This window comes from Natrix helvetica (genome assembly GCF_964273705.1).
Source record: "Natrix helvetica genome assembly, chromosome: 1".
Lineage (NCBI taxonomy): Eukaryota > Metazoa > Chordata > Lepidosauria > Squamata > Natricidae > Natrix > Natrix helvetica.
Window position 1 is genome coordinate 135,459,673 of NC_138548.1, and position 17,441 is coordinate 135,477,113.

Consider the following 17,441-nt stretch of genomic DNA (forward strand, 5'->3'; position numbering starts at 1 on the left):
TAATGGTTTTGCACTGTGTAAAATGTGCATAGCTTTGTGTTAATGGCTTTTACAAGTTGGCAATAACTACTGATCTATAGAAAATATTGATCACCCTATGACTTGGGCATCTATACATTACAACAAGGAGAGAGAGAAAAACTCAATCATTATATTCTTCTATTCTTTAAAACACCAGAAAGACATACTAGGACCTCATGACGTGCACAAATTTATTCAATATAGACAACTGGCAGCAACGATTCTATAGTGCAATAATCCATGAAGTAGTGATTAAGAATCCTGATCAAATAGTGTAATTTAAATGGTCCTAATTGGTTAGCTCATCTGGTAATACATAATCTATGGTAGCCTGCTTTAAGAATGCTATGAAGACTTAAATAAGATAGGTTTACTTTATCAGACAAATCACCCAGATCAATTTAGTGGAACAACATGGACAAAGGTAATTTTTCATACTACCCATTAGATGAATTTCTACATGTGACAAATGTGTTGCAGCTATTTCAGCCTATACAAATATGAAATATTGAACGACTCCCAGTACAAATTCCCTCTAAATTTAATATAGTTTGAGGAATATCATGTAAAAGATAAAGTCATTTTGAGCTGGCCATACACAATGAGAGTGAGAGTCATATAAATTTGGCAGCTTGACAGACAGACAAATAGAACATCTGGCATTGATGTATTTATTTTAAATGGATTGGATTCAAACTTTTCTGTTCATTTTGTAGAGAGAAGTTAAAAACCAGCAAAGGCTCCTGGGGGATTTTTTTTTAACTTCAGCTCCCATCAGTGCCAACCAGCATGACCAGTAAAACAGGATTAGAGCAGGGGTGCCAAACTGGCGGCCCGCAAGCCAGATGCCCACCCCATCACTGGGAAAGGAAAAAATATTGCGAAATGTCACGTGACGGCAATGTGACGCCACAATTTGACACCTGTGGATTAGAGGAACCGTAGACCCCATTCTTATAGGACAGCAGGTTAGCTAACGTAATTTTCAGCAAATTACAAGTGGAGCTGAATGAAAATTGCTACTATGTTCTCTGGTGATTATGTCACTTGTTAAAATGTCATGTGCATTTGTAGTAAAAAAAACTTGCAATTTTTCTGTATTTGTCTAATACAACCATAAGCACTTGATACATTCCTCATTGGGAGAGCTAAACAAGTCCAGCGAGAGAATGTTTTGAGGAAGAGTGTATGGTTTAAAGGTTAGACTTCTTTCAAGTTGCTTTGTTGTTATTCCTTCTGAGGTGGTTTCCTTGACTAATCTTCTGCAGCTGCCTTTACTGATCCTCCTGATGTATTCACCTTCAATTCCTGTAATTCCCAGATTTTGGACAGGTGCTTGGAAGTTATGGAACTTGAAATCCAATACATCAGGAAGATAAAGTCACTCCGTGAGTTAAATGGGTGGTCTCTAAATTGGAGAAATAAGGGCTCAGAATCTTGAATGTGCTTGTCACCAAGCGAAAGAATTTGCTTCTGAAACGGGTTGTTCTCTTTTCCTTCCTCCCTTACAAGTGACTTTCAAGAAGTCATTTTATAGTCAGCTGTCCTCTGCAAAGAAGTTCCACAAATACCAAACTTAAATACTTAGATGGAAGCAAGAAAGCAAAGGTTTAATAGACAGTCACATTAGTTGACCCTCAAATACTGTATCGTGCATATTTTCAGCTGACATATGCAGTATGGACACATGTTTCCAAAGGAACTGTTGGTTTATCAGGCCAACTGGGAGACCGTGAGTTATTGTCCCTCCTTAGGCGCAAACTCAGCTGAGTGACCTTAGACCAGTCACTCCCTCTCAGCCTTAGGAAGCAGGCAAGGGCAAGAAAGCTGCAGGGAATTGGTCAGGCAGTCCAGAAGTCAATGGAACTCAAAGGTACCAAAAGCAAAACAAAGACACCGGTATAAAATAGAGCATAGTATTAATCAATTTAAGGTGTTTTGCTGACATAGCACTAGTGTTCTTCAACCCCTCTCTACCCCTGAAACAATCAGCCTTAGGCAATTCCAAAAGTTCAGTGCTAGGGATCACTTATATACAAAAGCTGTTTGCTGCTTATAAAGGGAAGGGCAAGTTATGCTGTTACGTTGTAAGTTGTGTAACTAGATACCCAAATTATGAAAATGAAACCATTGTTGGAGCTTTTCAGATTTTTAAAAGGTATTAGTACTAGAAGAAAAGGTGGCAGCAATTGACCAGTGATTGTCAAGGCATGGGGCATTTTCAAGGAAGCTGGAATACTGATGAATTATTTCTTCACCTTCCATGTAAAAGAAGCCAGCAGGTAACACAATTGATCAAGTGATCATATGTTATAAGAAGATAGTGGAACGTCTTGCTTACTTACTTTTCAGACTTCACAATAAAGATGAGGCCAAATTCTTCTTATAGGAGAAGGCAGGAAAACAATTGGATTACTCACAAATGATATGCAGCCTGGGTGAATATATCACTTGATAAAATAGTTCTCACTGTTCTCCTAAATATTATTTTCAGCTAGAATGGACCAAGACAGGTCACCCCAAAGTAGACTGTCCAATACTGGAAATTGCAAACTTCAAGAACAGAACTAAGGCTAGTCTTGTGTTCCAAAACTTCCATTTGCTGAAATAATATGAATTTAGAATAGAGCATACTTATACTAGTAATACCTAAGGGCAATTTTCTTAGATTCTTCCCTGCAATTCAATTATTAATTTTAGTTAATTGTTGGGGATTGGGAGGTTTTGAAACAATTAGTACAGGACAGTTGCATCAGAAAATTAATCAAAGAAAAAAAATGTTATCTCTTCTTTGTAATTTCTCCCCTGCATTTAATCTTGCAAGTTAAGTCTATGATTGATATTTCTACGTTTCATTTGTAATGTCTCCTTCCACTACTGAGCATGGAAAGTTAGTTGTGCTACTTTTGTGGTTTAAGAAGAAAACCACATTGTAAGAAAACCCCAATTTATCAGTGATATCTCAATTTGAAACAAATTGCTTGAAATTATAAATGCTCTTACCATGGAAGTTTTATAAAATTCAGAAAGATACTTAGCAGATTTTCTATTGCTCCTCTTAAACTGTGTACATATTTGGCATGTGGAATGTGATGTTTTATGTATTTACTGCTAAATGATCTATAAAAGGTAATCAGATCTTCATGCAGAATTGCTCAAGTTAATGAAGTTGGGTTTCTCAGTTGAATAATCATTAAAGGTGAAGTCTAACATTCAAACTGCTTGTTCTGCTGTGGAAGGTGTAATAGTCAAATTGATACCTATATTTGTAGAGAACATGATTGCTAACCTAACTGAACCTAAATTATTGCAGGCTTATTTCTGACCTTGTTGATCAAGATATGGTAATAAGCCATTTTAGGGTGGGGGGAGGAAGACACAGTTCAACAACTTTGGAAGAAACAGATCTGTAAAAATGTTCTGGTACATTTTCAGATTATAAATCATGTTGATTAGCACTCCCGAAAATCTATAATAGCCTTGAAGACAGACCTTAAGCTAGTATACATGTTTTATTGGAGACTGGGTGATGTAGACAAGAGGTAAATACGAATGATACCTAATGAGGTAATGAATAATAAGATAAATAGTTGATCGCTCAAGACCTATCACATCAATCATAAACTTATATTTGTACAGTCCTGTGAGTGAAGTAAAAGTTGTCACATTTTCAGCAGTGGCCACGCTGGCTGGGAAATTCTAAGAGCTAAAACCTATAAACCTGGAATCTAGGCTAAAATACAGCTTTGTAGAAGGTGGTATCAAGCCGTAATGGTGAACCTATGGCATGTGTGCCAAACATATAAAGCCTCTCTGCAGGCATGCAAGCCATCACCTCAGCTCAGTTCTGCCGTGCACACGCCTCTGATCAGCCAGCTGATTTTCAGGTCTCTGCCATGCACAGGCAGGGGGCACATGGGAGATGCATATGCATGCATGGGGGTGGGGCGCACACAGGGGGTCACACAGGCATGCACGGGGGTGCGGGATGCACTGGGGTTAGCATGCACATTGCATGATGGGTGTGTGCACTTGTGCGTGCTTTCGGCACTCAACACCAAAAAGGTTAGCCACCACTTGTATCAAGTCGTGGGAATGTGGTAATATCTATCCAAAAGTGGTTTATCACATAGTCCATGGGAGAGATCTTAAGAGACTTCTACACTTCAGACATACATTTAGTTTGTCAATCCAGTTGCCAAAAATGTGAGAAAAAGTGCAGCCCCATGCACTTGGATTGGAGATCTGGGTTGACCAGTGGAGTCCTGAGGCCACTCTTTATATTCTTTTTTTTAGTATTTATCCTCAATGGCAAGTATGACAAAAATTTGCTCATTCTTTTCTCCCTCTTTCTTAATAATAGAACTCAAGAGGGACAGTCACAGTGAAACTGAATGGAAGATGCTGGACAAATAAAAGAACATTATCTTCGAAGGATTTGAATTGGGTATTAGTTTGAAGCAAACACCTGGCTGTTAAAAAAAATATCAGTATTATCTTCTATGTTGTTCTCGCTCAATGGTTTCTAGTTGTGACAGCAGAAAAAACATCATTTCTAATTTTATTTAATTTCTCATTTTGTTATTAGGTGAGATTCCTCATTAATATTAATTGAGAAAGGTTGTGGAAATTTCCTGCCAGAGAAGTTGTACATTGCTTTTCTTACTGTATTTCACCTTTATGCCATAGGAATCTTTGCAATACCAAGCCAGATTATTTGTTCACCATGTTGTAAATTCCAACCAGCAATAGGTTTCATCATTTGAAGAGCGAGTTTTTAAGAAAGAACTATTGAAATAAATAGAATGGAATGAAGTTCGAGATAGATACTTTGATTTCAGTAAGTCAACTTTCTTCATCCAATTCAAATAATTCAAGCTTTTCCACTAAGCTCTTCTAAAGGAATAAAAGCATATTACTCCTGATATAGCTCAACTTTTTGGTGGACTCAGTTTTCATATACACAGTAAAACATTTTGCTCTTCCATAAACCAGTCTTTAGGAATGCATTTATATACTGTGAAACAGTGACGTGCAGTCAGGTGAGGCAAGTGAGGCAGAGCCTCACCACTTTCATCATGAAAAAAAAAAGTAAAAGGAAAAAGCTGAGCTAGTTGCTGCCTCACCGTGGATGACTCTGCTTAACCTCACTGGTGCTCTCCCTCCCCAAGTGTAGTGACTTCCTCCCCAGGCCCCCATTCATTTCTCTCTCTCACACACACAGCTGGATAAAACTATATAAAAATCTAGCCCAGCTTCACTGATTACAAGTTTGAAAAGGCAACGTGGCTCCACCTGCAATCAAACTACACTTGGGGAGGGAGAGCACAAGCGAGCACTGAGGAGACCACAGGAGGAGGCAGGAAGCCAGGCAAAGAGCCATGCTGTAGTACACACACTTCCCCCCAGCCTCTTTCTTTTGGAAGGCTCGGCTCGGCTCCCCTCCGGCTTCTCTGCCTCTCCTCTCACCCCAGCCTGCCAGCAGGAGGTGGTGGGTGGGCTTTATTGTGTTCCAGGCATTTCCCACCCAGACAGCAGGCTGCATTTGCAATGGTGGAGGTGTTTGGGAAAGGCAGCAGGGGAATGGGGGGGGATGGCAGAGGAGCTGCTTTCAAGCCACTGGAAAAGATATCCAATCCAACTTTTGTGTGGGGGGGGGGGTTTGTTTGAGAGTGAGTGAGAGAGGGAAGGGGTAGGAGAGATAGTCCAATCCAACTTGTGTGTGTGTGTGTGTGTGTGTGTGTGTGTGTGTGTTTGAGAGAGGGGGAGGAAGGGAGAGAGGGAGGAAGGAGGGGAAGGAGAAGAAAAAGAAAAAGAAAGAAGGAGCAAAGGAGAAAAACAAATGCTGTCGCTTTAAATTGGAACTGAGCATGCCTGGCTGTGGAATTATGGGAGTTGAAGTCCACAAATCTAAAAATATTTGAAACCCAGCACTGTGTCAGTGCCTCACCAGTCATAAACCTCACCGCACGTCACTGCTGTGAAATGACTATAACATTTTTATCAATCACTCTTGAGATTACAGTGCTTTTTTAAAATATAACCATTAAGACATCTGGAAGACTTTTGCCATTAATCTTCCTACTACTTCCTCCCATGTAAACCTGATATTTTCAGGATAGACAATTTGTTATTTGCTATGAACTACCATATTTTTCAGAGTATAAATTCACCTTTTCCCCTCAAAAATAGGCTGAAAATATGGGTGCGTCTTATACACTGAATACAGCATTTTTTGCCTCCCAAAACTCCGCCACCTTCCCCAAAATGGCAGTGCATAACTTTTAGAAGGCTTTCCGAGAGCTCCAAAAAACAGGCTATTTTTTGCTCATTTATGTCCCTCCAGCCCCCAGGAGCACTCTATAAGCCTCCTAAAGGCTATTCATGCCCTTTTTTTGACAAAAAAGGGGCCCATTTTGCGAAAAAGGGGCCATTTTGCTTGTTTTTGGCCCCCCCACCCCTCCAGGAGCATTCTACAAGCCCCCTAAGAGCTATTCATGCCCTTTTGTTTAAAAAAAAGCCAGTTTTCACAAAAAGTGGGCCGTTATTGGGAGGTTCGCAGAGTGCAAAACCTTTTTAAATTTGCCTCTTCAAATCCTTGTTGCATCTTATACTCTGATGTGTCTTATACTCTGAAAAATACGGTAATTTGCTTTTTCTGGCATGGAGCCAAGGGTGATCCCCTAAAATAGTCCCTGTCTCTTTGGCACCTTATTTAGTTTGAAAGAAAAACCTATCCAACATTTAGCTGCTTGAGTTCCTACAACATATAACTGAATACTGATGGAAAAGTGACCAGCCCAACAATGGATACTTCCAGTAATTTATAATCCTAGGAACAGTGCTTCCCTTATGTAAGGTGTACTACTGAGCCTTGGTGCCGCAGTGGTTAGAATGGAGTGCTGCAGGCTACTTCTGCTGACTGCAGGCTGCCTGAAGTTCAGCAGTTCGAATCTCACCAGGCTCAAGGTTGACTCACCCTTCCATCCTTCCGAGGTCGGTAAAAGGAGGACCCAGATTGTTGGGGGCAATATGCTGACTCTGTAAATTGCTTAGGGCTGTAAAGCACTGTGAAGTGGTATATAAGTCTAAGTGCTATTGCTATTGCCATCATGACTATTGGTTTTATATGCCAAACCACACCAAATCACAAGCAAGTGAATTATATTATAGTCTAATGGGTTGTGTGAGACTGAACTATGAGATTAGTTTATCATACATTGAGTCATATGAACTGAGAAAAAATTATTTGATTGAGTCAGAGGTGGGTTCCTACCATTTCGGACCAGTTCAGCCAAGTAGATAGTAACTCGGCCTGCCTGCCGCACCCCCGAACCGGTTCAATCGGCGGTAGCACCGTCTTGATTTTCGGTTCTGTGCATGCGCCGAACAATCTTCATTGCAAAAATATGTAATTTCCCCCCCCTTTTTTTTAATATTGTGCCCATGCGCAGACCTTTTTAGGTGCAAATGAGCATATGCACACGGAGCAGAAACATTTTTGCGTACCGAACCGGCAGTAATGCGAGCAGTAACCCACCCCTGGACTGAATCATGTTTCAAATAACCATGGGCAAATATTTGGTTTGAAGCTAGTCACAATATTTATAACTCATAGCTACACCATATATCAAGAGAATTACAGCCTGGATTTGTTAATTCAGCCATTCAAGAATGTTTATGTTTTTGCTTTTCCTGGTAAAGAATTGTGGAGATACTGTTGCTGAGAAATAAGCAGGCTAGCATCATTTCGCTGAGCAACAGCAGGGGAAGAAATGGCAGAAGACAAGAGGCTGCCAAACAGTTTTCTGACTCAAAGAACACAGCACATCAACACTGCTTTTGTGGTTGCTGTTTATGATGTGTGTAAATAAAGGGAGGGCAAAATATGTAATATCTTTTGAACGCTTGCATAAAGCCTGGAAAGCAGCTTTGTTGGTATGGTTAAAAGGTAGCTCAAGAATCCTTATAGTAAACAGCCGTGCACAATTTTTAATTCCTTTGTGGTTTCTTCCTTTCTGACATAAAAATAAATACATCACTAATTAAATAAAGTGACACATTTCCAAGTTATTAATTATCAGCAGCCTTTAGAAGTTGCACTTCAAAATCCCTCACTGGTGGAAATAGCACAGGCTTTCAATGTGAGGGATTTGGTTGCCTTTAATCTGCGGCGCAGAAGAAAAGAGGTATCAATACACTGCTAAAATATAGGCCAATAGGCACATGTTAGTCTGCTTGCATAATTCTGTGTTTATTATCTTGGATTCGATACAGAATTCATGAGGGTGTGTTTTTTTAAATGTTTCTTTGCTGTGACTGATGAGAATAGGAAGTGATTCCAAACATTTACAAATGTGTTGTTGTATTCTTTTATTTGTTGAAAGAATAAAAAGCGGTTGTGCTGTGTTCCTATTTTTCAAACAAACAGAAGTACAGGAACAATGCCAGATGAAAAAAGTCTGCAGTTCATCAAAGAATGAGATGGAGCTGTGCAATGGATATTCTTTCACAAGAAAATAGTATTTTCTGCTAAATGGTAAAATGGCTAGAGGCTTGTTTTTTAAAATCGACAATTAAAATTGTTTAAATACAATTTTAATTCTGGATTTCTACGATACACTTTACTTTCTTCTTAGATACCACATTCCTCGGTATAGGTGGTATTTTCACTGCTGATTTCTACAAACGTGAAACTACTTGACTATAAATCATTTATAGGAAAAAATCATTATAGGGAAAAATGTTTAGAAAGGTTTTCTCATCTACTTTAATTAGTCAACTAACACCCAATTAAATTGGAGAGGGAGAACACTCAGGAATGGATCAGTTGAAATAAGTTTTTCTCTCTTCAAAAATATTGAAGTGTACACAAAATCTGAAAGTACGTTCTACTACAATAGCAGAAAATCCAACAAGACTGCACAGTAACTATCATAGCAGCATTGCTGGAACATAGAAAGAAGAGTTGGGGGTGTAAAATTTCCCCCAGAAACCTATTGCATCAACACATTTCGATTCTGCCTCCTACCTCTTGCCATTAATTCTCTTTCAGGGGATGCCTCAACTAATGCCCACTTCAACCCCAATATGTGAGCGAAAGGGGCTCCCACAACCTACTGTGCCCTTCTGACATCTGTAGACATCTGGTCCTGTAACAGAAACATGTGACTAATGTTTCATCCCTTTCTCCAATTTGAGGTAAATCAATCTCATAAAATGCAAACAAAATTAAACTTTACTTGACAACATGAGCCCCGTTGGGTCATCGTTTCAGGTATGTTTCCTAAATGGAGAAAGAAAATGACCATGGACGAGCAAAAATGGCAGTACGGTCAGGAGCAACTTCTAACTTTTGAGTTTTCTTGTGGAAAGCTGCCAGGGAGTTTTGGTAATCCACTCCTCCTCTCTCCCCTTCTCTCCCCTTCCTCTTTCTCTGGCTCCTCCCTCTCCCTCCCTCCCTCTCTCTTTCCCTCTGCCTCTCTTCCTTCCCTCCCTGTCGTTATGTCATATCCTTCCTTCCTTCCTATTTTCCTTCCTTTCTTCCTTCCCCTTCCACACTAAAATTCCTGCCAGCTTCCTCATTTAATTTGCTTATGAGAAGAAAGTTGATGGAGAGGTCCCCCAGGACATTTTAAGTCCAATTTGGGGGTGCCCAAGAGGTGCTGTGTGGGTCATGGAAGGCGCATGGGAGGGGTGTGGGCTGAAGAGGGTATATGAGGGGCAGTCAAGAAATGCTGTGTGGGTCAGGGAAGGGGTGCATGGGGAAGCACAGACTGGGGCATGTGTGGGGGTGGCATGGGTCAGAAGTGTGTGCAAGGGTTTCTTCCTCTCTGTTCGTGCCTCCCTCCCTCCCCCATTACCTTCCAACCATAACCTCAACCCAAAGCAGCCTCTGCTGTTTCTTCCCTTGACTTTTCCCAGATCAGACACACAAACTTTTTGTTCTGTGTCCCCAGAGTTGTGCTTTTATTTTCTTAAAATACCAAACCCTTTCACTCTGGAAAATGAACAGTTGAAATCATTTGCTTAGCAGCCCATACCTGAGGGAAGGTGACTGTTCAAACTTAAATGCTTTCTACTATTTAGATTGGCAGGAAAGCTGCAGTTTTGTGGATATTGGATGGCCATTTGCAACAGTTATGAATTGTATTCATGTGGTTTGGGATTCGATTTCTGTCACAAAATGGCAAAATGGTCAAGCTTCATTGCTACAGCTGTGTTGTGTGGTGATATGAGAGATTGTGGAGGGGCTAGAAAAGCAGGATCAAATCAGTTGTTAAGATTATCCCATAAACCGAAAATCAGCCCAAGGGGTGTGTGTGACATCTGGGAAAGATCATTCCAAGGAGACTCTACCTTTATTAATTGACTATGAATTGCAAATTCCTATTACAATTTCCAGAATTTTGCATTTACCCAGGCAAGTATTTAAAAATACCTTACTGAAATCTGTCTTGTTCTTACTTCATAGGTCTCACCAGCTATGCAGGGCTTGACACCTGCTTATCACTACAAGACAGATTGGCTTTCCTTGACTAAAAGCCCATGTGGCCATGACACCAATAATGAAAAGGTACCACTAGTACATCAATCTGACAGCATCTTAAGTGAGTTGCTTAAAAGCAAAGAGCCTTTCTGTCCGCAGCACAGTTCAGCCGGAAAGTAATAAGAGGCTTTTTTGGGCAGAGATTTTTGTCTCTGGATCCTCTGAGTATCTGTCTTCTAATTTCAAGAGCTTTAGAGAATAAGTTGGGATCACAGCCTCCTACCCTTCTTAGCCACGAGGTCCTCAAATGTCTACCTACCCATGGTAAATCTTTCTCCAAATGCAGTAGGAGAAAAAGGGACCAAGTGGCTTTTACAGTTTACCACTGGAAGGATTTATATGGTGTCTTCTCTCATTCTTGGTTTTATTCCACACACAAGCTTTGTATCAAGTGCCTCTCTCCTATCCCACATGGAAAGTAGGTTGTGGGGTTCACATCTGTTGGCTGGCTTGAAACAAACAAAAAAATGGTGTGTTTCTATCAGACGTGGGTTCCTACCGGTTCACACCGGTTCGGTAGAACTGGTTCGTCAAATCTACCGAACCAGTTAGAAGAGGTTCCACTGGTGGACCTGGAAGTAGGTTCCACCAGTAGACCTGGAAGTAGGTTCCACCGGTGGACCTGGAAGTAAGTTTTGGAACGCCTGCCCCGGCCCTGTCGCTTGCTCGCCCTGCCCGTTCTGTCACAGCTTGCTCACTCTCCCGCCTGTCTGCACTAAACTAGCCCAGCCCACCGCTCACTGATTGGCTGGACTCCAGCCAATCAGTGAGCAGGCTGGAGTCGACCCGCCCGCCTCTAACACCTGTTTAAAAGCACAGCAGGTCCTCCCTTCATTTTGTTTTGTTTTGCTTCGCCTTCCAGCAGCTTGCTGCTTCCCTCAGGTAAGCAACTAAGCGCGAGGAGGGGTGACGGGAGGCTAGCTTATGCCAGCTCGCGGCTTTCACAAGAGAAAGCCTTCAGGCCTTGCCTTGCGAAAGCCGCGAGCTGGCGTATGCTATGTGGCCAAAAGAAGGTGGGCGGTGGCGGCGAGGGGGTGTGCGGTGGCGGCAGCAGCGGGCTAGCTTTCACCAGACTATTTTAAAAAAGATTCTATCAAAAATAAATTAAAATCACCCATTTTTTAAAATTCTATACTCAATACTTTTAAATGTATTGTGTATAGAATATTTTAAAATGGGTTTATTGTAATTTATTGTATATGGAATATTTTAAATGGTTTCATTTTAATTATTGTGTGTGGAATACTTTGAAATGGTTTCATTTTAAATTATTGTGTGTGGAATCTTTTTTTAAATTGTGTTAGACTATTTAAAAAAATTCTATCAACAATAAATTAAAATAAACCATTTAAAAATATTCTATACTCAATACATTTAAATGTATTGTGGATAGAATATTTTTAAATGGTTTTATTGTAATTTATTGTGTGTAGAATATTTTTAATGGTTTTTAAGGACTTTTTATTATTTATAGAATATATTTTTTTAAATTATTTTAGGGAATTTTTATTTATTTATTGTTTATAGAATATGTTTATTACAAGAAATGTTATTCCTTTTTGCAAATGGTTTTTTGTGATGCCATATGTTGCTTTTAAGTGTGCAGGGTGGTACATGTTTTATGTGTCTAAAAGTGGCTGCTTTTCTATGGGCAGGCCAGGTTGGTGCAAGGCAGCTTTGTCAGATTTTGTGTGTTTCTGTGTGATACCTGCTTGTTTAGGTAATTGTGAGGTGGTTGCTGGTTCTGTGAGCTTCCTGGCACTGTCCTTTATAATTTCCCACAATGCCTTGATGGTTTTTATTCCATGATGGTTGTCTTTCCTGTCCTTAGGGTTAGGAAAAAAACTGGTTTCATCTGCAGTCTTTTGGGGGGAAATTGTTATTTTTTGGTGTTTTCCTGGCACTGTCATAGTTTGTAGGTGTGTTAATAATAACACTTACACTTTGTAGATTATCATACATAGTTGAACACCATCTCTATTTTAATACATAGTCCTTTTCCCTCTAATTCCTACCTACTGTTCCATATCAGGTAATATTCTGAGTCTTCTCTATCTTTAATTTTAAAAGTTAACCTATCCATTTCAGCACATTCTAAAAATTAATTCCTCGTCTGGCGGAGTGTTTTCATTTTTCCAGTATTTGGCAAATATAATCCTTGCTGCTGTCAGTATATGTAAAACTAAATAGGTGGTGCCTTTATCATAACCCTCTGATATTATTTCCAACAGATATAATTCCGGCTTCGAATCTATATTCTGTTTAGTTATCTCTTCCAGCCAATAATGTAATTTCTCCTAATATTTTCTTGCTTTGCTGCATGTCCACCACATGTGGTAGTATGTGCCTGGAGAATGGAGACTGACTGCACTCAGTGAAGAAATGGTTCTTGAGAACCAAGGAACCAAGTAAGAAACTTAGGATGCACGGCTGTGAAAGGGGCAGCCCTAAAAATTATTTAAATAAATAGTTTTGGGTACTTCCCTAGCATACTTCACAATTAGTTCCTTAGCAGCTTCTGTTTATTTACATTTTCTCTGTTTCTCTTAACAAACTGCTCACTTTTTGTGAATGATAATTGCTTGTTTACCCTTGTGAATGAGTAACAACATATAGCCACCCTACTAACATTTTCTGTTTGCATCATTAAAAATTTAACATACGTATTCACCATAGATTTTCTAAATAAAAATGTGATTTGTTACTTCATGAACCTGGCTTGGGAAAGAGAAAATAGGGGATTGGTATGAATGTCAGAAAGTTTATTGGGTCAGTTTTTGTTCTATGAACAGGTGACAACCTATGCTCAACTTTACACACACTAGCTTTTCACACTATAAACGCTAAGGGGCGATAAATGTAAAGATCATTAGCAGAAGGATTCTATTTGGTTGTCTCCTTTCCTTTCCAAAAACTTACTTTGTGAATCTCCTATTGGTTAGACTATATCCCTGATGTTTTTTTAAAAAATCCTCTCTCTCTCTCTCTCTCTCTCTCCCTCCCTCCCTCTCTCTCTCTCTCTCTCTCTCTCTCTCTCGAACTTGTGCAGTTCAGATATTTACTTCATTTGTTTGTCAGTCGCCCTAGAACAAAAAGCTAGAATACTTCTTTTTTACAAAACTTATACTGCAAATTCTACTGTTTTCTCTCCACAAATTCTTTCCTGTGTGTCCCCCTCCCCATATTTCTGCTGCCAACTTTCTAAACTTTCTAAAAATAAAAATAAAAACTTGTAAGCTTTTCTGCCTTCCCTCTCAGGTTACCACAGTCGTAACTAACTGGAGTTTCTGCTCTTGATACCCATTCCAGTTCTTAATTCTAGCAGTCAACCTAGCTATGCAAGTGATTTCAGCTTTCAGATCTTTAATATAACCACCAACTACCCATATTTCATCTTCCATTTAAATAAATTCAAGTACATGGTCAAAACAATAATTTAGGCAGAAGGAGAAATTAAGCTTGCGAGGAAGAGTAAAAACAAGATGAGAAATAATGGATGAAAGTTTATTTGATATAACAGAGCGCAGACAAGTGTCAAACCAAATGAAAATGGGAGGGTAAAAACCTTTCAACACACTTCAGAAAGCAGAGCTTTCAGATAAACATGAAACTCATCAGGGAACTAGGTAATTGGATATTGAGAATCCTTCTTCAAAATTGTCAGTTCAAATCAAGTGCAGTTAAGTTATGATGCAGCGTTACTAAGATCTGAAAATGGTTTGTGGGCCTTTGTGAGATTTATTAGGCAGTCAAACACTACACACTGGGGACAGTTGTATATAGGAGAGAAAAAAACAACTTAAGAGCTATTACTGATTTGCAGGCTTCTTTTCCAAAAAATAATTATATAAACATTTAGGTAATGTTTAAAGATGAATTATTCTGGGCATTTAAAAAGAAACAAACAGCTCCATACAGCCAACATTTATATCAGAGGTCAAAGATGAACCATGCTCTTCTTTAATGAGATTTGTTTTGTTCCGATTAGATTTAGTTCATAAGGCCTGGCACAAAGTCACTTGATTTTTGGAACATTCCGCATTCAAAATGTCATGGGATATTTTTTCGAATAATTTTATTCAGCTTTATAAGAGAACAGAATAAAAGTTCAAGCTATAAATAATACAACAGAAATATATGAAAAAAGAGAGGAGTGGGTGAAACAAAAAAAAGAATGGTGGGAGAAAAGAAAGAAGAATGAAAAAAGAAGTAACTTTCCCTTTCATGCAAGCAGGTAAAAACAATTTTATCACAATCTCTAAATAAAACATTTTTTTATCCCCATACCTCATCTGTTAGATAAGGAAGCAAAGACCAAATGCTACAACAATCAATCAATCAATCAGACCAAAAACCTGTGAATATACAGTAACAACAAGGCTTTGTTTATAGCTGAATTTAAGCAGCTACGCCGTGTTACGGTTAGCTCTGATTAGACTCAGGGCCAAAAACCAGTGTTGGGGAAAGCTTCTTAGAACTCCTCTAAGGATAGGGCAGGGGACAGCTTTTCGTTGGGACTTCTATCTGCACCACAGTAAAATACATGGTAACCTCCCATTGGCTATTAACATTAAATTAGGGTTAGGGTTAGGGTTAGGGTTAACTCTGTTCAGAAACAAGAGCTAAAGAAGTTGGAATGAAAAGCTGTCCCCTGCCCTATCCTTAGAGGAGCACTGAGAATCTTCCCCCCACAGCAGTTTTTTGCCCCAAATCTAAACAGAGCTAACCCTAACCCTAATTTAATTTTAATTGCCAATGGGATATTACTATGTATTTTACTCTGGGGAAGAAAGAAGTGCAAAGGAAAAGTTTCTCACCTGCCTTATCCTCAGAGAATCTGTAAGAATCTTTCCCCAACACCACTTTTTGGCCGAATCTAAACAGAGCTAACCCTAACTGAATTTGCAAATTAAAATTAAATTAGCATTAGGGTTAGCTCTGTTTAGATTCAGGGCTAAAAAGTTGAGTTGGGGAAAGATTATTGGAAGTTCTCTAAGGATGGTTCCAGTGACAGCTTTCATTCGGAGTTCTTCGTGCATCAGTGAAATACATTGTAAAATCCCATGGAAAATGAAAATCAAACTAAAGGGGAAAAAATAAAAAACTTTTACAAAGAAAAGAAAAGAAAATCAAACTAGGGTTAGAGTGATACCCATTGAAGCCAAATGGCTGCTTACCGATTCCCCAACGTATAACTGACAACCAAAGGGGGCCTTGGTTGTTAAAAAATTGGATTGCAAAGAACTTGTTTGGTAATTTCACAGGCTACTATAACCCATTTCCACTCATATAATTGGCACACTTTCCTACTTCATTTTATTGAATTTTTTTTTGCCTACAATGTGGTTTTTCCACGTTCTATTTGTTTTCTCCAGAAAAGTTCTCCACATTTTCCTCTTCTGATTATAATTAGAAAATAGTGTTGTACCTTAGGCATTTATCTTTTATCCAATGTAATTTGTGTCAGATTTATACTTGGAGTTGGTAGTAAATCACAGCTTTCCAACATTTAACCTCTACTCAGCTTTTGGCTTGACTTTCTTGGCCATATTAGAATGTTGTTGATATGTATGAAGCTTTATTTTAACAAGAATTCAATATGTGTATAAGTATTTGCTTTAGTGTTTAAATTCTCAGCTGTTCTTCCTGCCTTTTCAAGTTAATGGATATTTGTTGGTTAACTTGGATTGCTGAGATAGGTTTATATATCAAATATTTCTAGTCCATTGGGAACCATTTATTCCTACTCCATCATCTTTAGTTCTTAGCATTTCCACTTTTCAATTGAAATTATATATTCTGGAATTTCGTTCCAAGCTTGCTACTCAGATAGAAAATATGTCGCCTGGATTGTTATTGGGCAATAGTATTTGATTATAAATCTTTTTCTAAAGCTAAGCATTTGTGTTTATGTTACAAAGTCTGAAACTATAAAATGGTTGGTCATAATGTTTATCAAGTATATATTTGACTAATGGCAAATTTAAATGTTTTGCCTGTAACTACAAGTAGACCCCAGTAGTATATTCATTTGATGCTTATTTTGTGGAAAATATGTTTATTTTAATTATGTTTAATTGTCAGGCATATATAATGTAGGTGTGAAATAATCTCTTTCTCTCTCCCCCACCTTCTGTCTGTCTCTATATTTAGCAGTTCTTATTTAAAAGTACATTTAGTCTTTTATAAACAAATTTTCTTGTTTCAAACTGAAACAGCTTATCATCAGCCTAATTCTTCCTCTGCTAAAGCAGCTTTGTCAAATGGAAAAAAATGTGAGTATTCACTAGTGCCCCAACACTACACTGAGGAATGAGCAAGAAAATAATACTGTGAATGTATTTTGGATTACTTAAGTATGTCATTGGTATTCTAACACAAGATAAAATCAACTCACATAAAGGGAGCAATTATCAAGTGATTCTATTATTATTTTTTGTTATATGTTCACATCTCTGAATAATTTGTTAATAACATGATAAGTCTTTTTAAAAAAGAGGACAAAGAGTTCAGCTCCTCTATTTAAAAAATCAGAAAAACTTGTATCTAAGGTTTATTATACCCAGTATAGTAAACAAGCAAAAACTTATCTCCAAGAATTATCCATCTGAGATAGACATGTTTTAATTTGGAAAAAAAGGCTTGCATGCAGCAAATGAATAGCTTCTACTATAGCTTTCTTTCCAAGAATGGCTCAAGTATTAAGATAGAAACTCATCTGAAACTCATTCTTAGAAATAAACAAGATCCATAGGATGGACTGGAAAGTATGTAGAACAGGGGTCCCCAAACTTGGCAACTTTAAGACTTGTGGACTTCAATTCCCAGAATTCTCCAGCCAGCATAGTTGTGCCAGCATAGCTAGCTGGAG